We start from the raw sequence: 24,268 nt of genomic DNA, 5'->3' as shown, positions 1-24,268 counted from the left end.
GTACCCCTGCATCCCTGCACCTAGGCACCCCTACACCCCTGTATCTCTGTATCCCTGCACCTTTTTATCCCTGCACCTCTGTACACCTGCATTCTTGCACCCCTGTACCCCTGCACCCTTGCAGCCCTACAGCTCTGCATCTATGTTCTACTGCTGCCATAATGACAGAGCAGCACAGCTCTGGTATCTGCCAACGTCTGAAACCTGGCAGGCAGATGTTCCTTTTGGGGGGTCCAAGAGAGGAACCCTCCTTGCTTCTTCCTACTGTGATGGTTGCTGTGTTCCTTGGCTGGTGACTGCATCCCTCCAATTTCTGCCTCTATGGCCACATGTCTGTCTGCCCATCACCATCTGCCTGTGACTCACAAGGACCCTCGAGATGGAGTTTAGGATCCACCAACTGCTCTCATTTTATGCTCTGCAGAGCAACTGCACCTGCAGACTGCTTCCAAGCCAGCCCTATTCACAGGCTTAGGGAGTTAAGATGTCAGCATTTAGTCTACCACACGCCCGTGCTTTGTCCCCACTAGTCCTGGGAAAAGTTGAAACTTCTGATCTTGGGATCCTCCTTAGCTGGAGTTGTTGTCAGTGTAGATAGTATTTCCTATAGCTAGCCTGGTCTCTAAGCTGCTGTGTAACTCCTCCTCCTCCTCTTCCTCCTCCTCCTCCTCTTCCTCCTCCCTATGCCTCTCCAGTGTTGTGATTACAGGTGTGTGCCACATACCTGCTTTATGAGGCACTGGGGGACCTTGTACCTGCTAGACAAGCATGCTACCAACCTAGCTACCTTCACAGGCTCTTAAACATGGTTGAAAAAAATATTATTTTATTTTCTCTTTCTTTCATGTGTACTAGTGTTTTCCTTACACGTATGTCTGCACAGCTTGTGTATGACTGGTGCCTTTGGAGTCAGGAAGAAGGTGGAAAGCCCCCAGGAGCTGGAGTTATGGGTGGTAGTGAGCTTCCATGTGGGTGCTGGGAACTGAACATGGGTCCTCTGCAAGAACAAGTGCTCTCAATGGCTGAGTCACTTCTCCAGCCCCTCAGCCTGACCCTTGATTCCCACTTCAGCTTTCGTTCTGCTGTAAAGTAGAGCATGAGCCTGATAGGAGCCTTCATCTGTGCTACTCCATGTTGAGCATCATCACTGTTGAGGAGACTTCTAGGGGGGAACTAATTGGAGCCGTGACTCAGATGGTACAGACACCCTTGTGAGCCTCTCCTTCCTCTGGCTGTCCCATGGGGCAGCTGTTCCAGTGCCCAGGGCCTCAGTTTCCTGTTGTAATCATTTGATGATGCATTCAGTGAGCTGTGCTTTGTGTGTGTAAAGACAGGTGGTCCATGCCTTCCCGCCCTTTCTCCCTCCCTCCCTTTCTTCTCCCTCCCTCCCTCCCTCCCTCCCTCCCTCCCTTCCCTGCCTTCCTTCTTTCAGGCTCCCTCCCTTTCTCTGTCCCTCCCTCCCCCTCTCCTCCCTCCCCCTCTCCTCCCTCCCTCCCTCCCCCTCTCCTCCCTCCCTCCCTCCTTGCTCCTTTTGCAGGGCTGTAGTGAAAGAAATGGAAGGGGACACACTCTGGAAATGCGAACACTCAATGCAAATGAGGAGCACAGTCAGTATTCTCCCTTGGGCTTTGGCCACCTGGATAATGAAACGTCCCGCCCGCCCCTCCCCCCACCCCAACATTGTCTCCTTAGATGAACTTGGTATTCCCAATGCTAATTCCTCAGCCTCCTTTGCTTCTGGCAAGATTTTGTGTTTCCCAGAGCCCCGCCCTTTCAGCTTCCAGCTGTTCCTCACTTCCTGGGCTGCTCTGGTCCTCCTGGGGTGCCTGGAGGACACCTCAAATCCCCCAGTACATGCTCAAAGGAACAAGCTTCATGTGAGTCGACCCTTCATAGATGTCAGTGCTGGTTGGCTGTCCCTTTACCTGGGACAGGTTGCCTCTACGATGACTCCTAAACCATGAGTTCCATGAGTTAAAAATCCACAGACTGTCTTAGTGCATGGTACCAGCATCTCTGAAGCCACGGCCTGCATCTCCATAGAACAAGAGATAGAGATGATGGCTGAGCTTTAAGGCCTTGTCCTATCTAATCTGTCCCACAGGCAAGATGGGAGACTCTGGGTAGACTCTGGGACCTGAGTTGGGTGGACAGTGACCTGTCCTGCATCTGCCCAGAGCTTTGCCTTGATCCATTCCTTACAAAGCCCCTGGCTTCCATCCAGTGGCCATATTTACCCCTGCCCTTCTCCCATCTCCTGTCCATCGCTCAGCATCTCTCCACAGTCATGCAACAGCTGGTCTGGGGCAGGGGTGTCTTCATTTTCATTCTAAGCCCAAGAACTGTGTTATTAGCGTTTAAGAGAAAATATAGGGTAGGCAAAAATCCTAGCGGCCACCAGGAGAGTTAGAGAAAAAGTTGTGTCTTTTAAGTTAGACACAGACAAGAAATAGCTTATTAAGAAAGGGAAAAAAGAAGGCTCAGTGGTCAAGAGTATTGGCTGCTCTTGCAGAGGACCTAAGCTCAGCACCTAGAACCTACATAGGGGCTCACAACCTTCCATTAATCACTCCAGGTCCAGGGGATCTATCGCTTTCTTCTGGCCTTCACACAATGCACATACATACATGCATGCAGGTAAAAATACTAACACAGATTTTTAAAAGCAAGAGATGAGGAAATACTCCTAAGAAGGGAAGGGAAGCAGGCCAGTGAATGGAGGAAGAAACCCAAAAGCAGGATTTAAAAAAATTTTTAAATTTCAATTGATTTATTTTTTGCCAAGTCCTAACTGCAGTACCCTGAACCCGTTCACCCTTGTTAGCCTCACCTGTCTCTCTCTCGGGAGCCGCCTGGGGCCTTCTCCAGCTTCTGTGATGGAAACCAGTGTGACCTTCTCAGCTGTCACTGCCTGGGATGCTAGACAAGCCCTGGCCTGGCCCTTCTGACTGGCTCTGAGGTTGCCTCCTCCCTCCCTCCCTATTTAGACTTCTGCTGCCCACTCATGACCTACCTAGCCTGCTGTTCTGGGACCAGGCCTTCCTCCAGCCAGAACCCTGCTGCTCCCTGTCTCACCTCCCCCACCTCTGGTGTCACCCAGCCCTGGCTGGCCAGCTCCACGGTTGCCTACTCTTTAGACAAGTCCTCATGAATCGCCTTGGGACAGGAGACAGAAAGTCTCTTTCCACCCGCAGTGGTGAATTAGCTGCCTGTGAAGCTCTGCTTGGCAGGGTGCATGTAATCTCTGAATCAAAGCATAAAAGAGCAGAGGACTTTGCTGGGGCAGAGCTCTCTTGCCCAGAGTATGTGAGCCTCTGAGTTCAATGCTCAGTACTAGGAGGAAAGGGTGTGGGGTGCTGGGCTGCATAGCTTTTGAAAATACATGTATTTCATTTTTAATTATGTGTGTGTGTATATGTATGTGTACATGTGTGTCTATATATGTATATGTGTACATGTATATGTTTGTATATATATGTATGTGTGTATGTATGTGTGTATATATGTACATGTGTATATGTGTATAAATGTGTGTTTATATGTATATTTGTGTATATGTTTGCAAGTATGTGTATATATATATGTATGTGTATATGTGTATGTATGTGTGTGTATATATGTACATAAGTATATGAGTATTTGTGTGTGTTTATATATGTATATGTGTATGTATGTGTGTGTGCATATATATATATATACACACATATATATATATTTGTGTATGTGTATGTATGTATGTATGATGTGTGTGTCTGTGCATTTAAGGACAGGTGCTTGTGAAGTCCAGAAGGTGATGACAGAGTCTCTGGAGCTGGAGATACAGGCAGTTGTGTGCCACCTTATGTAGGTACTAGGAATGGTATTCAGGTCCTGTGTAAGAACAAGGCATGCGGGGGCTGGTGAGATGGCTCAGCAGGTAAGAGCACTGACTGCTCCTCCGAAGGTTCTGAGTTCAAATCTCAGCAACCACATGGTGGTTCTGGGGGTGTCTGAAGTCAGGTACAGTGTACTTATGTACAATAACAAATAAATCTTAAAAAAAGAAAGAACAAGGCATGCTCTCAGCCAATGAGCCAGCACTGCAGCCTTGTATGGCTTTGCTTTTTAAAAGCTATCAGCAAAGGTTATCTGGGCCACGGGGGCCATGAGCCTCCTCCAAGCTTACATCTGCTGTTTCTTGAGAGTTCATGATAGAGAATTTTTGGTTTTTTGGTTTTTTTCAAGACAGGGTTTCTCTGTATAGCCCTGGCTGTCCTGGAACTCACTTTGTAGACCAGGCTGGCCTCAAACTCAGAAATCCACCTGCCTCTGCCTCCCGAGTGCTGGGATTAAAGGCGTGTGCCACCACGAGATAGAGTTCTGAATAATTAGCCTGCACCTTATTTTGTGAGACAGGGTCTCTTACTGAGCCGGAGCTCCCTGATTGGCTAGACTGGCTGGTCATCAGTGAGCCCCAAGGGCCCTCTGGTCTCCGCTGTCTAGAGTTGTGGATTGTCAAACCTTAGTGCTGAGTCTGGAACTCTGATCCTCTCTCATGCAAGGCAGGCTCTCTATTCAGTGAGCCATTTCCCTGGTATTATTCCCAGAAGGTGAGGTCATGCTAGAGCTCCCTGTGCCTCAGTGAGATGACACCCCGTGTCACAGGCAGAAGCATGGCTGTGGAGATCTCTGGTGTCACAGAAGGCATTGGGGCAGCAGGGTCTGGAGCTATGGGTCAGGCAGAGGATCAGACCTCTCAGGGAGAGCACTCTTTTGTGTCTGTCTCTCTGTCTCTCACAGTGACCAGCAGGGGTGGCTTGCCCAATCCCTATGTTTTGTTTTTTTCCCCCTCAGCTGTATTGCCTGGCTCTTTAAAACCTTGATGCTGGGCTTCCATTATGGAAAGTGCTGTTTATGTCCAGGGCGCCTTGAAAAGGCAGTTAAAGTCTCCCTGGCTGCCGTCCTCTCCACTTGTTGCCCTGGCAACCGGAGGCAGGGAAAACAGGACCTGTCAGATGGAAAATGTCAGTTACAAGCAGATCTAGAGAGCAGGAAGCAGAGCGGGGAGGGGAGAGGAGGGAGAGCTAGGCTCAATCTCTTGCCCAGCCTGGCTATGCCCTTGCCCTCAGGGAGGCTGATTTGGGAAGGAGAGGGGCTGTTCCCAGAGTGGAGGGAAGGTGGGGAGATTGGAGGTGGCTGCTGCGGGTCACATTGTTTTAGAGGTGATTTGGGCTAGAGGTTAGGAGGGCTCAGGTGTACATTTGAGAAGTCTGATTAGCTGAGGCTTTGACGCTCAGGGTCTGGGCAGCAATAGGGGAGGGTTGAGAGGAATAGATACCAACTCTCCAGATTCTGGTGCCCACTCCCTTGCCCTCTGTGCCCACCCGTCCCTTTCTCTCCTTTCTACTAATGGATCTACTGCCACAAAGAGGGGTCAGGTCACCCTCCAAAGTGGTGAGGAAGATGCTTCAGAGGAGTATTGACAATAAAGCAGAAGGGACATCCTCAGGACACAGGGAGGAAGAAACAAAGGAGGGCTTCAGACACGGCCGTGGAAGAGGGCGAAGCCATCAGTTCTGAAGGAAGTGAGATGCAGGTGCAGGGAGAGGGCTCTCTGAGAGAAGGGTAGGCATGAGCATGTGTGAGCATGTCTGTGTTCGTGTGTGTGTGTGTGTGTGTGTGTGTGTGTGTGTGAGACAGAGAGAGAGAGAGAGAGAGAGAGAGAGAGATTGGGTACGTGTATGCATGAGTGTGTTGGGTTTTCACTCCCTCCTCTCTTGTTATCCTCAGAAATTTCTCAAGCACCCCAGGCTCCAGATTCCCTGAAGGGATGAATGGCATCAACTCAATGGACAAGGGGGAGGGAGTGTGAGGCAGAGAGGCCGCTGTCCACAGTTGGTGACCCACACTGTGTGCTTGGCAGACCACCCAGAGGGAGATTATTTAAAACAGCACCCCTGTACATGTGTGTCCATGCATGTGCATGTGTGTCCATGCATGTGCATCTGTCTGCAGCTGCCCGGCTCCAAAAGAGGAGGAGGCAGAGCTGCTGCGTGCTGACTGGGGAGGGGAGGGATCAGCACCAGGCACCAGGGTGGGTTCCCTTGAGGGAGACCCGGGTGCGAAACAGGAAGGGCAGACTGCTTCAAGGATTTTTACCTTTTAAAACTTGAGTACAATTCAATTGATTTATTGTTTGTATGTATGTATGTATGAATGTATGTATGTATGTGATGACACAGATACCTGGTCACATGTGGAGGTCAAAGACAATTTTCGGGAGTCGATTTTCTCCTCCCACTACGTGGGTCACACAGATGAGACTCAGGTTGTCAGGCTTGGCTGCAAGTGCCTTTTATCCATGTTGCCGGCCCACTAAGGACTTTCTAATTCCAGGGTCTTCTGCGGCTGGGCTACAAGGGCCTGATAGTTTCCTGGGCTACAAGGACCTCCAGTTTCCTGCTTGTGGATGGTGTTTGCGTTGGGTGGGGGATTGGGTGCTGCCTACGAAGCTGCCTTGGTTTCAGAGGCAGCAGTTAAAAGAATCCACAGATGCTGCCCTTCTGGTACAAGGTGGGTTAGAGAGCCCTCAAGCCCTATCTAGGTCGCAGCTCAAGGGCATCTCTTTTTTTTTTTTTTTGGTTTTTTTTTTTTTTTTGGTTTTTTCAAGACAGAGTTTCTCTGTATAGCCCTGGCTGTCCTGGAATTCACTTTGTAGACCAGGCTGGCCTTGAACTCAGAGATCCACCTGCCTCTGCCTCCCGAGTGATGGGATTAAAGGCATGCACCACCACGCCCGGCTTCAAGGGCATCTCTTATCTCCTGTTTCCAGAAGACCCTCAGAGATAAACATGTGACTCAGTTGGAAGGATGATTGTGTCACCCCCACAAAGCCCAGCACTCAGAGGAGGTCAAAGCAGGAGGATGGATCATCAGTCAGAGGTCATCTTCAGCTACATAAGAGGTTGAGGACAGCCTGGGCTACTTAAAAAAAAAAAAGGCGGAGACTGGAGAGTTCAGTGGTCTTGACTCACGCCATCTGTAACTACAGTTCTAGGGGATCCAATAGCCTTTCCTAGTCTCTGAGAGCAACAGGCACACACATGGTACATAGGCACATGTACACATAAAACAGCTATGTACATACAATATAAGCAGAAGGCAGCTTAACACCCACTTTGGCATTGGCCTAAGCATCCTTGTATAGATGGGAGGTTTATGGTTGTAGTGGCTTTAAGAATATGCAAGAACTGACAGAACTCAGTTCCCTTCCTGGGCTCTGGTCACCTGCTGTGACCATCTCTCAGGGCTTTCTCCAGCCATAGGACCCTTCCAGGATCCCCAGTGCATTGAATGTCTAGAATTGGAGGAGAGGGTGACCCAGGGGCTCTGTCTGTGGAAGTCTGGTCCTCACGGTCTCAGCCGGGATGGATGCCCGGCTAGTGACAGTGGTGAATTGCCCCTCCCCACTCTCACTCACAGACCATATGGACCCGCTTGTCAGGCTGGGACACCCACAAATGGTCACATGCTTCATCTTGATTGACAGTTACCTTCCCCCTAGAAATTCAGGAACAGCCTGGCTACAGTTATGTCTTGTTCAGTAAAATGAGGGAATAAAAAAGGGAGTGATTACTTTATGGATATGGTCTCTGGCAGTTGTCTTCGGAGGGACTCTGTATTCCCACAGCTCCTACGTTTTATTATTTTATTAAGAGTTAACTCTCGGTTATCCACGTGTGAGCCTGAGAGATGATCTTATTCCCACAGCTGTTTAATATTATTATTTTATTAGTAGCAGTTTGGCTTCCCCCAACCAGGGCTCCATAGAGGGCCTGAAAAAGAGTCCGACTATTCACATGTGTCTTCACTGGCCTTCTTGAATTATGGCGGTAAACATTTATAATCCCAATGTTGATTCTCTCTTCTAGGGCCGGGGTGGGAGCTATACTTTTTAATTGTGCTAAAACATACGTGACATAGAGTTCCCTGCTTTTTTAAATTTTCAGTTCTCATGTTTATTTACTTTCTTGTGAGCATGCATATACATGTGTGTGTGTGTGTGTGTGTGTGTTTATGAGAGAGAGAGAGCGAGCACATGTACCATGGAGATAAGACAGACACACATTTTAGGAGTTGGTTGGTTCTCTCTTCCTACCACATAGATCCTGGGGCTTGAACTCAGGTCCACAGGCTTGGCCGCAAGCTCCTTTACCTGTGGAGCCATCTCTCCAGCCCCATCCTTTTCTATTCTATCTTTGCTCAGCTGCTGTGTCTCACATTCCCACCTGCAGCACTCTCTTGAATCCTCTTCCCTCGCCCATACCAGTCCTTGTCAGCCTCGGTTCTGGCTCAGAAGGCTGTGGCAAGAGTGGCCCTTTCAAAGTTGATCTTTAACCCTTTACCTTTTATTAGTTGTATTTCTGTTTGGAAACAAGGTCTCCTTCAGCCCAGGCTAGCCTCATCACGTAGCTGAGGATGGCCTTGAACTTCCGATTCTCCTACCTTACCTCTAGGATTATAGATATGCACCACCACGGGCATCGAGACTTTTGCCTAGGTTTTGATCCAGGGTGCTGCCAAGAGGATGCTGCCAGTCATGCGGCACTGGACAGAGACAGGAAAAAGGGGTGGCTAGCAGAAGGACCTGTGTGTGTGTGTGTGTGTGTGTGTGTGTATATCCCCTCTATCCTTTGAATGAAGAGCTCTGGGGGAGCTCTCAGGGGCAGGATTGCTTGACAGAGACACAGGAGACAACATTGAAACGGTGATTTAGGCAGTCTTTGGGCATAGGGGATGCATTGGCGCTCCAAGCCCCATCTACTGTCAGCCACAGGCCTTTGCAGAGAATCCTGATTGAGCTTAGCTATGCAAAATGCATTTTTTTCTGAGGCCAAGTTGCAGACAAGCCGGCATCTCCTTCGGGTGTCCCCGTTTGGATGGGGGAGCAGGGAGGATTTTGTGGGCACAGCAATGCTGGTCTGGAAGCGGGAAATAGCTTTAGATTATCTACAAAGTGCTTCTTCCACCGTGGATAATGGAGAGGTAGCCACGCTTATTTAGAGCTACCCTCTTAGGGACAATCACTGGAAGGGGAGGGGTGGGGAGAAGGGTAGGGATGGAAATGGTGTATTACTGAGCCAGACTCAGACCGAGGAGGGGCTCAGTGGGGTCCTTAGCAGCTCCTTCTAGACATGGAGGCTGGAAGGGATCACCCCATCAGCATCAGACTCCACCCCATCAGCATCAGACTCCACCCCATCAGCATCAGACTCCACCCCATCAGCATCAGACTCCACCCCATCAGCATCAGACTCCACCTCTTTTGGTCTGCAGGAAGCCCCAGGACTCAGATCACTATTGGCCAAGACAGCATTAGCCCAAGGGCAGCCAACAATGCTTCTCTTTCTACCCCACTTTCAGCCTCATCCTTGTGAGGTGGATGAACTAGATATCCGTCATCCTCCTCCACAGACCCCAGGGCCCACCTCTGATCCAGGGTCCTGGATCAGAACTGGTTGGCCGTGCTCTCTCAGACTCTCTCAGGAAAAGTGTTCAGGGCAGGGATTGTGCTGGAGACTAGGAAACTGCTGGAAGGGCAAGGCAGAGTGCAGAGCTGGTCAGAGCTGGTGGGGATGAATCATGCTGGCTACAGGCACAAGTGCATGGAAAGTACCTGGAATTGTGCCTGCTTATGATGCTCCATCCCAGAGGCTCCTCCTCCTCCTCCTCCCCTCTTCCCCTTCCTCCCTCCCTGTCCCCTCCCCCTCCCCTCTCCGCTCCTTCCCCCTTTCCCTCTCCCTGGTCCCTCCCCTTCCTCTCCCCTCTCTTTGTCCCCTCTCCCTCCTTCTTTCCCTCTCCTTGCCCCCTCCTCTTCCCCTCCCCTCCCCCTTCCTTCCCCCTTCCTTCCCCTGGCCCTCTTCCTCCCCACTTCCTTCTTTATGATGCAGGGTCTCTAACCTAAAATTTACTCTGTAACCAAAGAGGACTTAGAACTTCTGATCCTTCTATTTGCCCCTCCTGGGTTCTGGGATTATAGGGATGAGCTACCAGGATGCTGGGGATTGAGCCCAGGGTCTCACACATAGTAGGCCAGCACTCTGGCTCCCCTGGCTCACTCAGGACAGGTTGTGGTTATTGAGAGCTAAGACCCTCTGGGTCTTCTGGGATGTCCAAGGCCACACACGAGGCCCTGGTGTCTCCAGGTTGGGGGCAGTCTTCTCTCGCTGGTCTGCACACTGGGGTTGAATCAGTCTTCCCTCCTTCCCCAAGCTGCTCAGAAGCCCTCTTCACAGCTGCCACCCACTTCATCATAGACACCCATCAATGAGCCAGCCAAGCCCATAAATTATTGTACAAACCACTCCAAACAATAACCACAATTTTACTTACTGAGCCATTAAATATACGTACTTAAATTAGACTTAACCAGACATCACGTGGGGACGTCTTGGGGCCAGGCAAACAATGAGTCTTGGGGGGAACGTGTCACCTTGTGTTTGCCCACCTCTCCCGTGAAATTAATGAGGTGCTTCAATTTAATCATTATTACCACTCTGGCTTTATTTAGCCAGTTAGCTGGGGTTGACCTGCCGTCTCAGTCAGCAGTGGCTTCCCTTTGCTGCCCTGGGCTGTCCTGACAGCCAGCTAGAGGTCAGTGGGAACTTGGATACTGAAGGGCTGCCCTGGTCCAGAGATGTGTTAATCTCATTGACAGAAGCTCTGTCTCCAGGATCCACAGAGACCCAGCTGTGGCTATTGAAGCTACCACGTGGAGGACAGAGTGCTGGCTCTTCCCAGATCCCCATGTCTGATGTGTCAATGAGCACATCTCACACACTCTTTCAGTGTCCTCCTAGTTCAGGCTGCCAACTGTCCCTTTGGTGTTAGCCATTTTACACCCTGTCTCTCTGTCTGCCAGATCAATTTGTAGAGAAGTTAAGTGTGGCTCATTCCCTATTCAGAGTCCTGTAGCTCCCACTGCTTATGGAGAACAAGCAGAGTGTGGTGGCCAGGGTGCCTCCTGCCTTCCTTAACCCCATCTCTCCAGCCTGTCTCGAACTTTACCAAGCACCAGCCACAGTGAGCCCTCCCACCCTCCACCCACCTCGGAGCCACACAGGTCTGGCATGTCCTCCCCTGTTCCATGTGCTTAGCTTTAAAACCCTTTAACACAGTGGCACCCACTTCCCACCTCTTCCAAGCACAGGGTGTCGGCCCAGTTCCTGCCTCCATCTGAAAACGCCTTCCTAAGCCTCCACACTGGGCACAATGCCTGAAGACAGCCCGGGCTGCCTCGTATCCCTCACGGAGGTATCTGCAGTGGGCAGTGTGCCCATGTGTCAAAGCACCCAGCACAGAGCCTGCCAAGCAGGAACAGACAGAGACATTCAGTGCCTGGGAGTGGCAGCGACCGACCGACCGGAAGCAGTGATCCTCAACCCTCTGCATCCATCTCAGCCTGGAGTCCCTCTCACTTTCAAGTGTTTGTGAGATAGATCCAGGCTGGCTGGGTTGGAGAAATCCATTATGTGGCCAGAGTGGAACCAATGCTTCCACTCTGTTTGTAGACAGGAAGGGACATTTGGTTATTGTTGCACATGGCTCAGAGGTCACCCAGTATGTACCAAGAAACTCCTGGGATCCAGAGTAGACCGTCCTTGGTGGCAATTCTAAGATGTAGCCTGGGACAAATCTGTGTATCCAAATGCTGGAGAGGGAGGGGAGAGGAGGGGAGAGGAGGGGAGAGGAGGGGAGAGGAGGGGAGAGGAGGGGAGCACCCCCAGGCTCACCAGGCTCAGTGGGTACTGCTGCCTATCTGTTGTGGGGAGTGCCCACTGCCAACTCCCTGCTAAGGCCACTAATAATCTTGAAAAAGGTGATGTGGAGGTGCCCTTGCTGCTTGTCTGTCCGTCTGTCTGCCTGTCAGTTGGTCAGACTGTCTCTAAGAACATGGCTAAGTGTCAAGAAATACAATGGAGGAGGTGTGTGCGCATGTCACAGCCTGTCCTTGTCTGAGAGTCAGGCCTGGAGAACACAAACAGTCACCAAAGGTTGCTAGCATGCCAGAGCTTCTGTGAACCGTGTCCTTATCCCCACGAGGTTGGGGGCACTCTGTCTGCTAGGGCACCAGTGGGCTTTTTCTGTGCTCCATGCAGCTCCCCCACACACAGGGCAGGCATCTGCATGAGGTGCAGCCTGGTCCACAGAGCAGGAAGTGCACGGTCAGCTGCCCATCTCCCAGCCTCAAATGGAATAAAAGAAGAGATGGGGTTAAGTGTAATCCCACTTTAAATTTTACTCAATATATCTGAAGCATATTTTATTTTATTCATTTGTGCCTATGGGTGTCAGGTAGCTAGTACGAGGGTTGCCAGTAAGGTAATTTTCTTTTTTTTTTTTTTAAAGATTTATTTATTATTACATGTAAGAACACTGTAGCTGTCTTCAGACACTCCAGAAGAGGGAGTCAGATCTCATTACAGATGGTTGTGAGCCACCATGTGGTTGCTGGGATTTGAACTCCGGACCTTCGGAAGAACAGTCGGGTGCTCTTACCCACTGAGCCATCTCACCAGCCCCAGTAAGGTGATTTTCTGGTGTGCTTATGCATCCAGCTTTTGAAATTGGTGTATACAGGGAGATGAGGTTCGACCGACACCCCCACCCCCACCCCATCTCGAGGTCTCAGGAGTTCTGGGTGGTGTGCTTTCTAGGGTTGGGCAGCTGTAGGCTGGGTGACATCGGGCAGTGCCCTGGTGGGTGCTCAGATTCTGAACTCAATAGCTTGACATTTCTTCAATTAAGCTCCGAGAAGCAGGTAAATGTTGAGGCAGGAGCAGGTCAGCCTAGTGCCAGTCAACTCCCCTGAAAAACATCTACAGGACGTCCAGGAGAAGGACTGGCTGGTCTCTGTGTCACAGATGCCATTGGTCAATGCTAAATTATGCAGGCTCAGCATAGGCATCAGGGACATATTATTTATCAGTGCCAGGGACACAAAGAAACCTTAGAATAAGGAGCCTCTGGCCAAGGACACCGAGAAGGCAGCTCTTCCCCTGAATTACTGGGGAGACGGGCTGGGATCCTAGGATGCTGGTCTGCCAGGATTCAGGAATATGACCATACAGGAATGCCCGGGTGCAGGGATACAGAGATGCTGGGATACCAGGACACAAGGGTGCTGGGGACACAGGGGTACTTGGACACAGGGATACTGGGATCTAGGGATGCTGTGATAAAGAGAAATGGGGATGCTGGATTCAGGGATGCCAGAGTGTCAGGATATGTGGGTGTTTGTATGCTAGAACTCTGGGGATGCTGGCATATAGGGATGCTATGATAGAAAGAAATGAGAATCCCGGATTCAGGGATGCCAGGATGTCAGGATATATGGGTACAGGTATGCTAGAATTCTAGTGATGCTGGAATTTTGGGATATCAGAATGATATGAGACCACAGGACCTAAAGATCATAAGGGGGTGAGACTTGAAGAGCCAGCAGCAGGCTGGCATATACTGTGGGACTCAAGGCTTCTCAGGCAGCGCCCACAGCCACTCACATGCATGGTGATTAATGGCTGGTACCCTGGTGTGGAAACCATCTTAATAGTGGTGATTTTGTCCCGGACAGTATTCCACATATTGTAAAGGTCATACATGATAAGAGCATTACCCACCTCGCCTGGGCAAACACGCTTAACCTTGTAGCACACGTTCCCGGGCAGATCCGTGTGTGCCTCCCTCATTTCAGAGGCCCTGTTGGCAAGGATTCTTAGCCAATAGAGATGAAAGTCAGCAGAGATGGCACCATGCTGGGTCTCCAGACAATGCGCTGAATCAGCTGCCGGCCTCATGCTGTGCCAGGGGCAGAGGGCACAGAAGCACCACAGCCCGCACAGAGCTGCTGGGCAAGAGACTTCAGTGAACGTTGGTAGGGACCGGCCAGCTTTGATTCCCTTCACAAGGCTGAAGAGGGGCCTCCCCTATCAGGTCTAATCAGAGGGAAGGAGAGGCCTATCTCAAGCTGTTGGCTGCCTGGGCTAGACCTAGGCCTGTGGACACATGTGGCCTTCAAGGGAACATAAAAGTGGCATATGCTTGCCTGCTGAATCCCCAAGACCAACAGCTGGATAACTCACTTACCCGTGGTTAGAATAGGTTATAGAATGCTTTGGAGTCTGCAGGAGACATCTGTAGAGCAGATCAGCCCTCGGTCTTGGCAATTCACTGTTCAGTCTGTCACCCCTGGGTTCACCGGAGAATGGCCTTGAGGTCTTCGATGCCTGGTGGCAGGTGCATGGGCCTTCCTCTGCAGGTCATGTCCCTGGGCTGTGAGAGTGGACAGAGTAGCATCTCACCTACTCCTCTTCTGCTCCCACTGTCCTCTATCTCTGTCATACACTCCCACACCACACCCACACACCACACACACATATATCACATGCCCACTCACACATATATACTCACTTATATACCACACACATCCCACACAGACTCATTCACTCACATACACACACACACACACACACACACACACATACACACACACACACACACCATCAGGGCCAGACCCCCTCACCTTGCCTCCCAGCCTATGGCTTCCTAATTCTTCACGTCATGACCACTGTCCAAAGCCCCATCAAATGACACGTTCATGCTTTCAATCCCAACAAAGAACTCTGATCTCCGGACCCAAAGGGAGAAAACCTGCTTGCTATTATAAATGTCAATAGCATCAAGGAAGTGTGGCAGGCCAGGTGTGGTGGCTGACATCTGCAATACAAGAGTTCAACAGGACGACTGAGATTAGGAGGCCAGCCTCAACTACGTAAGGAGATTCAGACAGACAGACAGACAGACAGACAGAAATAGGGATCATAAACTTACAAATAAGTATAAAATATAAAATTTCCTTTTTGTAACTTATAATTAATAGAACATATATATTGTATATAATACACACACATATATGTACATACATTAACAGCTATAATAACTAATTGACAAGCCAGGTGTGGTGGCACACGCCTTTAATCCCAGCACTGGGGAGGCCGAGGCAGGCGGATTTCTGAGTTCGAGGCCAGCCTGGTTTACAAAGTGAGTTCCAGGACAGCCAGAGCTACACAGAGAAACCCTGTCTCAAAAAACAAAAACAACAACAACAAAAAAAACAAAACAAAAACTAATCGACAAAGAAGACTGACTGACTATTGGGGAGCTCCTGGATTTGTGGCTATGGTTACATTCAACCTTAATATAACTATTTTGTGACAGTCACCAGCTAATGGCATCATTCCACTCTGCTAAATTGTCTCAAGTCTAGCCCATCAACAGAAGCAGGTAAATAAGGCCTGGATTGGCTGTTTGCTTTCCTTCCAAATTTGCAGCATGGTGGTGCCAGAGTTTGAAAGAGATACATAGTAGCCGCTCTTACTATAAATAATATTCCATCTAAACTAATATTTCCACCAATCTGATGCAAGAAATGTAAATGACCACCGGGACACAGTAGCAAAATGAAGTCAAATAATTAGAGAGGGTTTTGAGCTTTTATTACGAATCTCAAATAAAATTAACTGAATTATAATTTGATATAAATTAATTTTTTATGTAGCTGCGTTAAACAGCAGCTCACAGAGTTTCTGAGCATCTTATAATCAGATACTGAAAGTAGGTAGGCCCTACTTTCATCAGGCCCAGTTACCCCCACTTCGCCCTTCTCCCCTCCCCTCCCCTCCCCAACCTTTCCACCTTCTTCCTCCTCCTCCCTCCTTACCTCCCTCTCTCTCTGGATCCCAGACTGGCCTCATACTCTAATCACTCCTCAGTCTCTGCCTTCCAAGTGGTCATGGCAGCACACCTCCTGTTCTTGCCCATGTCCAGCCACTGTGTTAAAGTCCTTAAGCCCAGCTATGTCTTTACTTGTTCACAAAGCCTAGCCCAGAGAGAAGGAGGTGCCCACCCATCTGAGTGAACAGGTTTTGATATCAATGCTGTATGTCCAATGCCGTATAGGTCCTAGCCAACAATATTCTATAAGAGGGGCTGTCTTGTTTTCCTTTTGTGTCTTACCTTGACATGGGCCAACACTAAACACAAGCTGCACACACAGAGGCAGCCGGCTTGTCTCTGTACAAAGCATAGGACCTGGCCTAGAGGGTTCCTCTGATCTCAATTCTGTCCCCTCTGCTGATGGGCGAACCCTGGTGTGGCATCTGCCACCAGGCATGACATTGGCTTATATCACTGAGGAGCAGGCTGTCTGTGAAGGGCAGTGTTCGAGGACAGGGAGGGTAGGACTGGGCTTTCTTTTTGTCGTTTTGAGACAGGGTCTCATGGAGTCCAGATTGGATGCAAACTCTATGTAATCAAAGATGACAGTGAACTCTCTAAAAATCTACTTATTATTCTTTTAGATTTATTTATGTTAGTGGGCGCTTGCCTGAATGTAGATGTGAGTACCAGATGCGTGCTTGGGGTGGGGGGGTCAGAAGGCAGCACCCGATTCTGTAGAACTAGAATTATAGACAGTTGCGGGCCACTGTGTGGGTACTGGGAATCAAAGCTGGGCCCTCTGCAAGAGCAACAAATGCTCTTAGCTGCTGAGATGTCTCTCCAGCCTGGACCTTGAACTCTTGACCCATACTTACGCCTCCACTTCCTAACTGCTGGGATTGTACAGTAGGCATGACGGCTGGCCAGTCTCCTGCAGATACTTCGGCAGGTCATGCCAGGCTGCACCTTTCTCCTAATGACCTACTTTTGCCGTCTGTAAGTGGACACCCCGTGTGCTAGAGTGCAGCCATGGTGTGTTTGGAGGGTGGGCAGGTTTGGATACTGTGATAACAGTCCTTGCTAATCACCAGGAAGCACCAGCTAGCGGTACTTTCTCCTCCTCCTTGTGGGACTCTGTTGTGGTAATTAGACTTTCTAAGCCATTGCTTTTGAACCTGGAGAGTTAGAGAAACACCTGGCTGTGTTTACCTGGGCCCGTGCCTCAGAAGCTCGCCATTATTTTAATGAGGGTCTGCCTGCCGAAAGCTGTTCATATTTAGGGGCTCACTTGACGTGTGAGCGGATGTATGTGCATTTACACGCTGCTGCCCTGAGCTGTCAGCAGTGACACTCATGAGAGTTTCAAGAAACACTTCACGAGAGTTTCAAGGCCACACCAACGTAAATTATCATCAGTCTCCAATCCATTTGTGGATAGGTGAACACGAATATAGAGGGGATGAATGGTCTCCTCAATTCTGTCCTTCACGTCTCAAGACTGTACCTCGATATTCATTAAGCACATGTCACCCACCTTACACATTAGACTGTGGAAAAGGAAGTTTCTCTCTTGAATCCCAGGAAGGGCACTGACTGCCAGGAGAGACTGGACTCTCGGGCCCTGCTTTTCCTCCACAGAACCACAGCTGCAGCCTTCTGTGATATGGGGGTGCTGAGTTGAAATCCAGAAGGGCAGAGAACAGAAGAATTGAGTTCAAGGCTGGCTTGGCCTACTACATAGCGAGTTCTACGCCAGCCAGGGCTGGATGACCTGGTCCCCCGAAAAAACACAGACAAATGAGCAACTAACAGAATCTAGCTCCACTGCCTGAGCCCATGAGCCCCGAGCTCATGAGGACCCTGTATGAAGGGGTGTGAGACAGAAGGGTATATCTTAGCAGGTAGGAGCAGGAGGGAAGGGCTCTGCTAGAAAGAGGAACAGGCCAGAAGGTAGGGGAACACTTTCATGGATATTTAAAAAGCCGTAGACTGCTTGGCCCGTGAAGTGGACACTCACAAGAGGACACCTTCAGGTGATGAAGGATGTTCGGGGACTGGAAAGAGGTTTCACTCCCATTCAGCCTGGGTACCCGAATACTTCCCCATCCCTCCCACCTAGCACAAAGGCCGAGGTGGAGGGAAGAATCTATAAGGAAGTCCCCAGGCTCTGAGAACCTTCTAGAAGCTCCGACTGTCAACTTCGGCTGATTTTCTCATTTCCTCTCCGACAGGCTTTTGGGATGCTAACATGATTAAGTTCTTCACACAATTTATTAGCAACATGTTGGAGGTCCAGTAGCGTATCACAGTGTCTCAGTAATCCAATTAGCAAAATGTGTTTATTTAATGGAAATATTAGCCACGTGCCTTCTCACACCAAGCCCTGCTCCAGCTGCCTCTGCTCACATCTCGGCAAGAAGAGATTCCACAAACCCTGGAAGCTACTGAGGGAGCACGAGTTAGCCCACGTGACCTGGTGACCTAGAGAAGGGCGGGGGGAGGGTGGGCAGTAATGTCTGGGTCAGACTCTGATAAGTCAGACCACAGACTGAGGTGCTCTGGTGGGAAGAGGCAAAACCAGTTTCTAGATTATCTCTGAGATGCCTAGCAGAGATCTCATAAGGTAAAGTGCTTACCTTGGATGCATAAGGACCTGAGTTCAACCCCCAGAACTCACACTAAAAAAAAAAATCTGAACATGCCATTGAGCATCTATAACTGTGGGGAGCCGCCCTCACATTCGCCGTTACAAGATGGCGCTGACATCCTGTGTTCTAAGTGGTAAACAAATAATCTGCGCATGTGCCAAGGGTAGTTCTCCACTCCATGTGCTCTGCCTTCCCCGTGACGACAACTCAGCCAATGGGCTGCAGCCAATCAGGGAGCGACACGTCCTAGGCGGAGGATAATTCTCCTTAAAAGGGACGGGGTTTCGCCATTCTCTCTCTTGCTCCTGAAGATGTAAGCAATAAAGCTTTTGCCGCAGAAGATTCCAGTTTGCTGCGTCTTTCCTGGCCGGTCGAGAACGCATGTAAGATATAACCCCAGGGCTGGGGAGGCAGAAACAGGTGAATCCCTGGGGCTCGCTGCCCAGTCAGCCTCAACTTCCTGTCTAGTTCCAAGCCCATGAGAGACCCTGCCTCAAAATTCCAAAATGGATGGCACCCGAATAATGGCAGCTGACGTTACCCTTCTTTCTCCACGAGTACACACATGGCCCTGTTCACACATGAACATTCAGACAGACAGACGGACGGACAGACAGGGCCACTCTCTCCTCGAATTATAACTTACCTCTAAACTAGCAGCCCCATTGACACCTGCCCCGCAGTGGCCCCACCCTGGATCACGCCGCCCCTCTCGGTCCTGACACCTCCATGGTGCCTGAGGTGTATTTGGCAACAAGGCAATGCTGACCAGAATGGCACCGGATGAGGGAGCCCAGCTGGCTGTTGAAGCTCTCAGGATCCTGTCAACAAGCAGCTCTTTGCTCTGTGTCTGCAGATTGGGGGCCTTCAGCCTCCAACAGCCCTGGGAAGCCATCCTCTGCAGAGAGGGGTGGAGTCACCCCTGAAGACCACCAGGTGGCCCAAAGCCCCAGGGCTCTTTGCCACTGGCCCCCTTACTGAGGAGAGCCCCAACCCCTCTGCTCCTCTCTGTAGGGACATGCACTGGCTAGTTTTAGTCAGAGTCATTTGGGAAGAGAAAAACGGCACTGAGAAAATGCCCTCCCCTAGATTGGCCTATGGGGCATTTTCTTAATTGATGACTAGTATAGGTGGACCCCTCTCACTGTGGACCCTGTCACCCTTGGGCTAGTGGTGACAGATGCTCTGAGAAAGCAGGCTAAGCAAGCTGTGAAGGGCAAGCCAGGCAGCGGCATCCCATGTGGTCTTAGCTTCAGCACCTGCTTCCACCCTCCTGCCCTGAGATCCCTCAGGAGTGGACCATGATCTAGGGGTGTGAGTGAAATACAGAAACCACTTCCTCCCCAAGTTGTTTTTGGTCATGGTGCTTACCACTGCAATAGAAACCTGACGAAGACAGAAGGGGGTATGCACACACTGCTGTTTGCTGGCTGTTCGTCAGGGTGAATATTCAAAGGAACCCCTCAGAGACAATGGCATGACCCTAAGTACTAGCATGGACAGGGGGGCCTCAAGGACCCCCCCCACCCTCACTGACAGGGTCTGCTTAGCATCGCCTGAGCTCCTCTCCAACCCCAAAGTGTGTGCATAGTCCTATCTTTCCAATCTACCCAGCCACCAACCCAGGGCTCCCAGAGTCTCAGCAGAACCCCCAGCAGGCTCCTCACAGAGCTCTGTCTTGTGTGACTGAGACATCTCTGCCACACACCACCTTCTGCACCCCACTGAAGACTAACAGCTACGCCGATGTCGGGCCTTGCACGCTAATGACAGGTGTGTGAAGGCTGCCTGCCTGCCAGTGGGCTCCGCTGACATCACACCCACTCCCCGCCTGTGAGCAGCACTCCCCGAGGCGACTGAAATCCTAATAGGTTCCTTTAACTGCCTCCTGCATCAATTCTGACACCAGGTGCTTTCTTCTTCCTCCCCACGGCTAGGCTTGCCTTCCAACTCTGTCTTTGTCATCGATTCTGACTGAAAGGAGGAAGCTGGGCTTGCTCTCACTCTTGTGCGGCCCCACCGTGAGAGAAGAAAGCAGAGAACAGGGCTGGATCCGCAGAAGCTGTGGGTGGGTGGGGTGTGGGCGGGGGATGGGTGGGGTGTGGGCGGGGGGATGGGTAGGGCATACCTCTGGACCCATGGGGAAGCCGAGAAAGGAGCAGGAATGCTGCTCTCTGGCGTGGTCCCAGAGATCTAGACCTGGGCTTGCACATACACAGGGTTCATCCCTGCCCTCTGTCCTGGGTCAGGGAACACACCCCTAAACCCCACATGGCTGGACTTGGGGGTTCACAGGAACCCTCGCACAGCAGGGTCACTGTGAGCAAGGGGCTGGGTTCTCTTGAGTCCCTTCCTCAAGAAAAGAGAAAGGAAGGAAGCAGGGAAGAGAAGGGAGAGGTGCGGTCTGCTTGGACAAAGACTTCTTTTATCTTTTTGTTCAGAGGTGTGACCTTGCTCCACCTGTCACCAGGCTAGGACCACGCCTTCCACAGATTATAACTTGGGTAACAGTGAAGCTCTTTCTCCAAGTCCTTGCCAGACTGGCCTGTCTAAAGGCTGCTCATGGTCCCAGCACTGTCCAAGTCTAGAAGGGGAAGTTATCTTCCAGGTTACCACCTGGGGATCTGAGACTCACAGGTGATGATCCCAAAGCCATGAATGGCAGGCCTTCAGCTCTTGATGAAATCAAGGCCACCGAAGCCCTCCCCTGGCGTGACAGTTGTAATTACTGATTTTTTTGTTTTGTTTTGTTTTTGTTTTTTCGAGACAGGGTTTCTCTGTGTAGCCTTGGCTGTCCTGGAACTCACTCTGTAGACCAGGCTGGCCTCGAACTCAGAAATCCTCCTGCCTCTGCCTCCCAAGTACTGGGATTAAAGGTGTGCACCACCACCGCCCAGCAATTACTGACTTTTTGAGTGATGCTCATATGTACTGTCATGGTTGTGTGTGTGTGTGTGTGTGTGTGTGCTGGGGACATGAGAGGAAGGGGCCATATGAGGTCAGGAAGGTGGGGTTTAGAGATTACAGATAGCTCTTACTGGCCATCCAATTGGTGTTGTAGGGTCCTTTCTCTCTCTCGGGACATTTTGGACTACAAGAAGCTACAGCAACAAGGCTGTGTGGCTACCATTGTATTGACAGCTTTCCGTACATACATGACTGGAGACCATTAACTAAAATGTCTTCCTCATGCCCCCACATCAGGTCAAACCCTCTGACTACAATCAACAGGGGTTGGGGGTGGGGGGTGGGGTTAGGACGATCCCTAGCCTGAGCTCCAGGGCCCTGCAGGCAAAAGTCCCCTGTCCTCCCAGTCCCAGCCTGGGCTCTCAGGTGGTCATCTCTGGCCCAGGTGCCTCTTCTCCTCTTCTCTTTTCTGAGACAGAATCTCGTGTAGCCCAGGTTAGCTCTGACTTACAATATAGTTGAGAATGACCTTGAATTTCCCATCCTTCTGCCTTTATCTCCCAAGCGCTGAGATCATAGATGTGTACCACCATGCAGTTTACTCTGCACTGGGGATGAGACCCAGCAGTTCGTGCACGAAGCAAGCACTCTGCTGACCGTGTCTCCAGCTCCTGGAACTGTATCTAAGTGACAGTAGGGCATCTCTTAGATTATCCTGCAGGCCAGAGGAATGGACACCCTCCTCCCTCTTTCTCTCCTTCTGTTTTCTTGTCAGTAAGTGCCAAGGTGAAACCCAAGGCTCTTCCATGCTGGGCAAGCACTTGCCCACCAAGTCATACTCCAGTCCTGTGGCTTTCTTGCTGTCTTTCAAACCTTCCACTTGCTGGAACCAGGCAGGCTCCCAGGCTGAGCCTCCCACATCCATGATATCATCGATCCAGGTGAAAGGCTGAGAATCCTGGACCTCTGCCATCCCAGAGACCATGCCCAGTCTCTCAGTGTACCTGTGGCTAGAACAAGCATCCCAAACATACCTGGATCTTGGGGAGGGGCTGTGTGCTTCTCTCAATCTCTTTTTCTGGCTGCTCTGGGGGTCCTGGCTGAGACGTACATCTTGGGGACACTGTCCTGGAGAAAGACAGTGGAGAAGTGAGATATGGCTTAGACCCTCTCGAGGAGACACACACCTACTTCCCCTAAGGAGCTGGAGTGGCCAGAGAGCAAGGCTTGGTCCTCTGCTCTGCCTACAGAGCCAGGATCTCCGATGGGCCAGGTTGGGGTAGAGGCCTGCGACGGCCACCTGTCTTGTGGAGCTGGTAGCTGCAGGGGAATGAGGCCACCATCTTCTTCACACAGTAGGCCTTGTCCCTCTCCACCTGGAGGTCAAACTGCCTTTTTCAATGTTATCCTCTGTGGGTCCTGCTGAGGGACATTTTCCAGCTGGATTTAGAATCTCTTCTCAGCAGTACAGCCTTGCCTCTAAAGTGGCCTGGATGGGAACCCAGGGCAGGGAGCAGTGACTTTCCTCAGGATCTTCCAGTCTTAAAACTGGCAAATCCCAGTATCTGCTCAGCCAGGGCCTTGGGGGAAGGTGGTGGTGGAGGAGGGGCAGCTTCCGGTCTCTCCACAGCTGTTGCTGGGCAAAAATCCACTCCCACCTCTGCCATTGGTCGGCGTTCCTCTGCCTGGCAGAGTGGGAGCAATGCCAGCCCCTCGGGAACCATCATCACCCAGGCCGCCCAGTGAAGGCAGCCCCGAGGCGGAGAGCTACCCCACACACTCTTCGAGGGGTCAGAGCAGAGAGGGAGGCCGTGGTAGCAGTTCCTGTGGTGGGTGGGCGTCTCCTGCTCCGGCTCTCTTCTGCCTGTGGTCCTGGCTCCCTCTCCTCTGCCCAGGTCTCACTGTTCCCCCAGTGTGTGTCTCACTGAACTAGAGTGGGCCGTCTGGCCCGCTTCCCAGATGGCAATGTACAGTGGCTGCTGTGCTAGCATTTGTCCTAGGCTGTGCTGGAGCTGGCGACTGTCAGCTCCTAAGGGCAGGCCTGCCTACTATGTTCACAGCTTCATGCTCCTGTGGTACAGAGCGTGGCACACCAGGCAGAGCTCCTGCTATATGCAGCATTTGGCACTGCACTTGGCCATACTCAGTACCCAGTACAGCTCCTGAACACTTAGTACTCGGCAAAGAACTTGGCATGGGTCAGGTGTCTGGGCACTTACCAAGTGCTTTTGCAAACCTCTGTCACCTGTTCCTATAGGCTATGAGCGCTTCATCCCACTAACAGGTGTGGATGAGGCCCATCAAGGGGGGGACTCTGTCTGAACTTCCAGTATGGATCAGTGTTGTCAAGGCAGGACCTCAACCCAGAGTCCACAGTCTCTGTCTCTGTCTCTCTCTGTGTCTCTGTCTCTGTCTCTCTCTCTCTCCCTCCCTCTGGGGTTTTCCAGCATCCCATCTGCTGACCAAGTCCCCAACAGTCATTACAATTTCAATCCCTGGGGAGAAACCTTGAGCAGAAGCCAGCTCTTGTTTTTCCAGGGAAACTGTCTCATCATAGATGCTTTAGTGCCTAGGGAATGCTGGGAAAAATCCCTGAGAAGCCAGACCCCTCCCCATAATTGTTCTAAAAGAAGCGCCATGTACCCCAGGAACACTCCCCAGGAATAATCGCTAAAGGGCCTAATTTTGGAGATAACCACCATTATGAACGTCTCATTACTTTAATTAAAGTCTCATCCATCACTGGCGTGTGGTTCCTGGAAGCGAGGGGGCTAACCAGGCAGCCCGCAGCACCAGAGAGAGGCAGTCATGCACACTTGCTCTTAGCCGATGGGCTGACAGTTAAGCTACCCACTGACGCCCACGTCCTCTTGTGCCACGCCTTACCCCATGTCCTTCCCCACCCCTCCTCTATCCATGTTGCCTAAATGTGCTGTTCCCACTGATGAGAAGGATGG

The 24,268-nt window shown here is 50.9% G+C and overlaps 1 long non-coding RNA gene across 5 annotated transcripts; it reads right to left on the bottom strand.

Moving 5' to 3' along the window:
• Positions 1–11,971: 11,971 nt before the first annotated feature.
• Gm11734 (predicted gene 11734) lies at positions 11,972–23,214 on the bottom strand. Of its 5 annotated transcripts, none has more exons than NR_167774.1 (7): positions 22,970–23,214; positions 22,346–22,439; positions 17,291–17,428; positions 14,561–14,754; positions 14,125–14,310; positions 13,659–13,882; positions 12,275–12,509 (listed from the first exon to the last, which is right to left on the bottom strand). It is a non-coding gene; the product is annotated as a predicted gene 11734 (long non-coding RNA). The 5 variants fall into 5 exon arrangements; NR_167777.1 differs by lacking the exon at positions 22,970–23,214 and adding an exon at positions 19,051–19,225 and having other exon boundaries at positions 22,346–22,861; NR_167773.1 differs by lacking the exons at positions 12,275–12,509; positions 17,291–17,428; positions 22,970–23,214 and adding exons at positions 11,972–12,224; positions 22,612–22,861.
• Between the last annotated feature and the right edge of the window lie 1,054 nt (positions 23,215–24,268).

This window comes from Mus musculus, chromosome 11, assembly GCF_000001635.26.
Source record: "Mus musculus strain C57BL/6J chromosome 11, GRCm38.p6 C57BL/6J".
Taxonomy (NCBI): Eukaryota; Metazoa; Chordata; class Mammalia; order Rodentia; family Muridae; genus Mus; species Mus musculus.
This window is presented reverse-complemented; position numbering and strand designations above follow the sequence as displayed.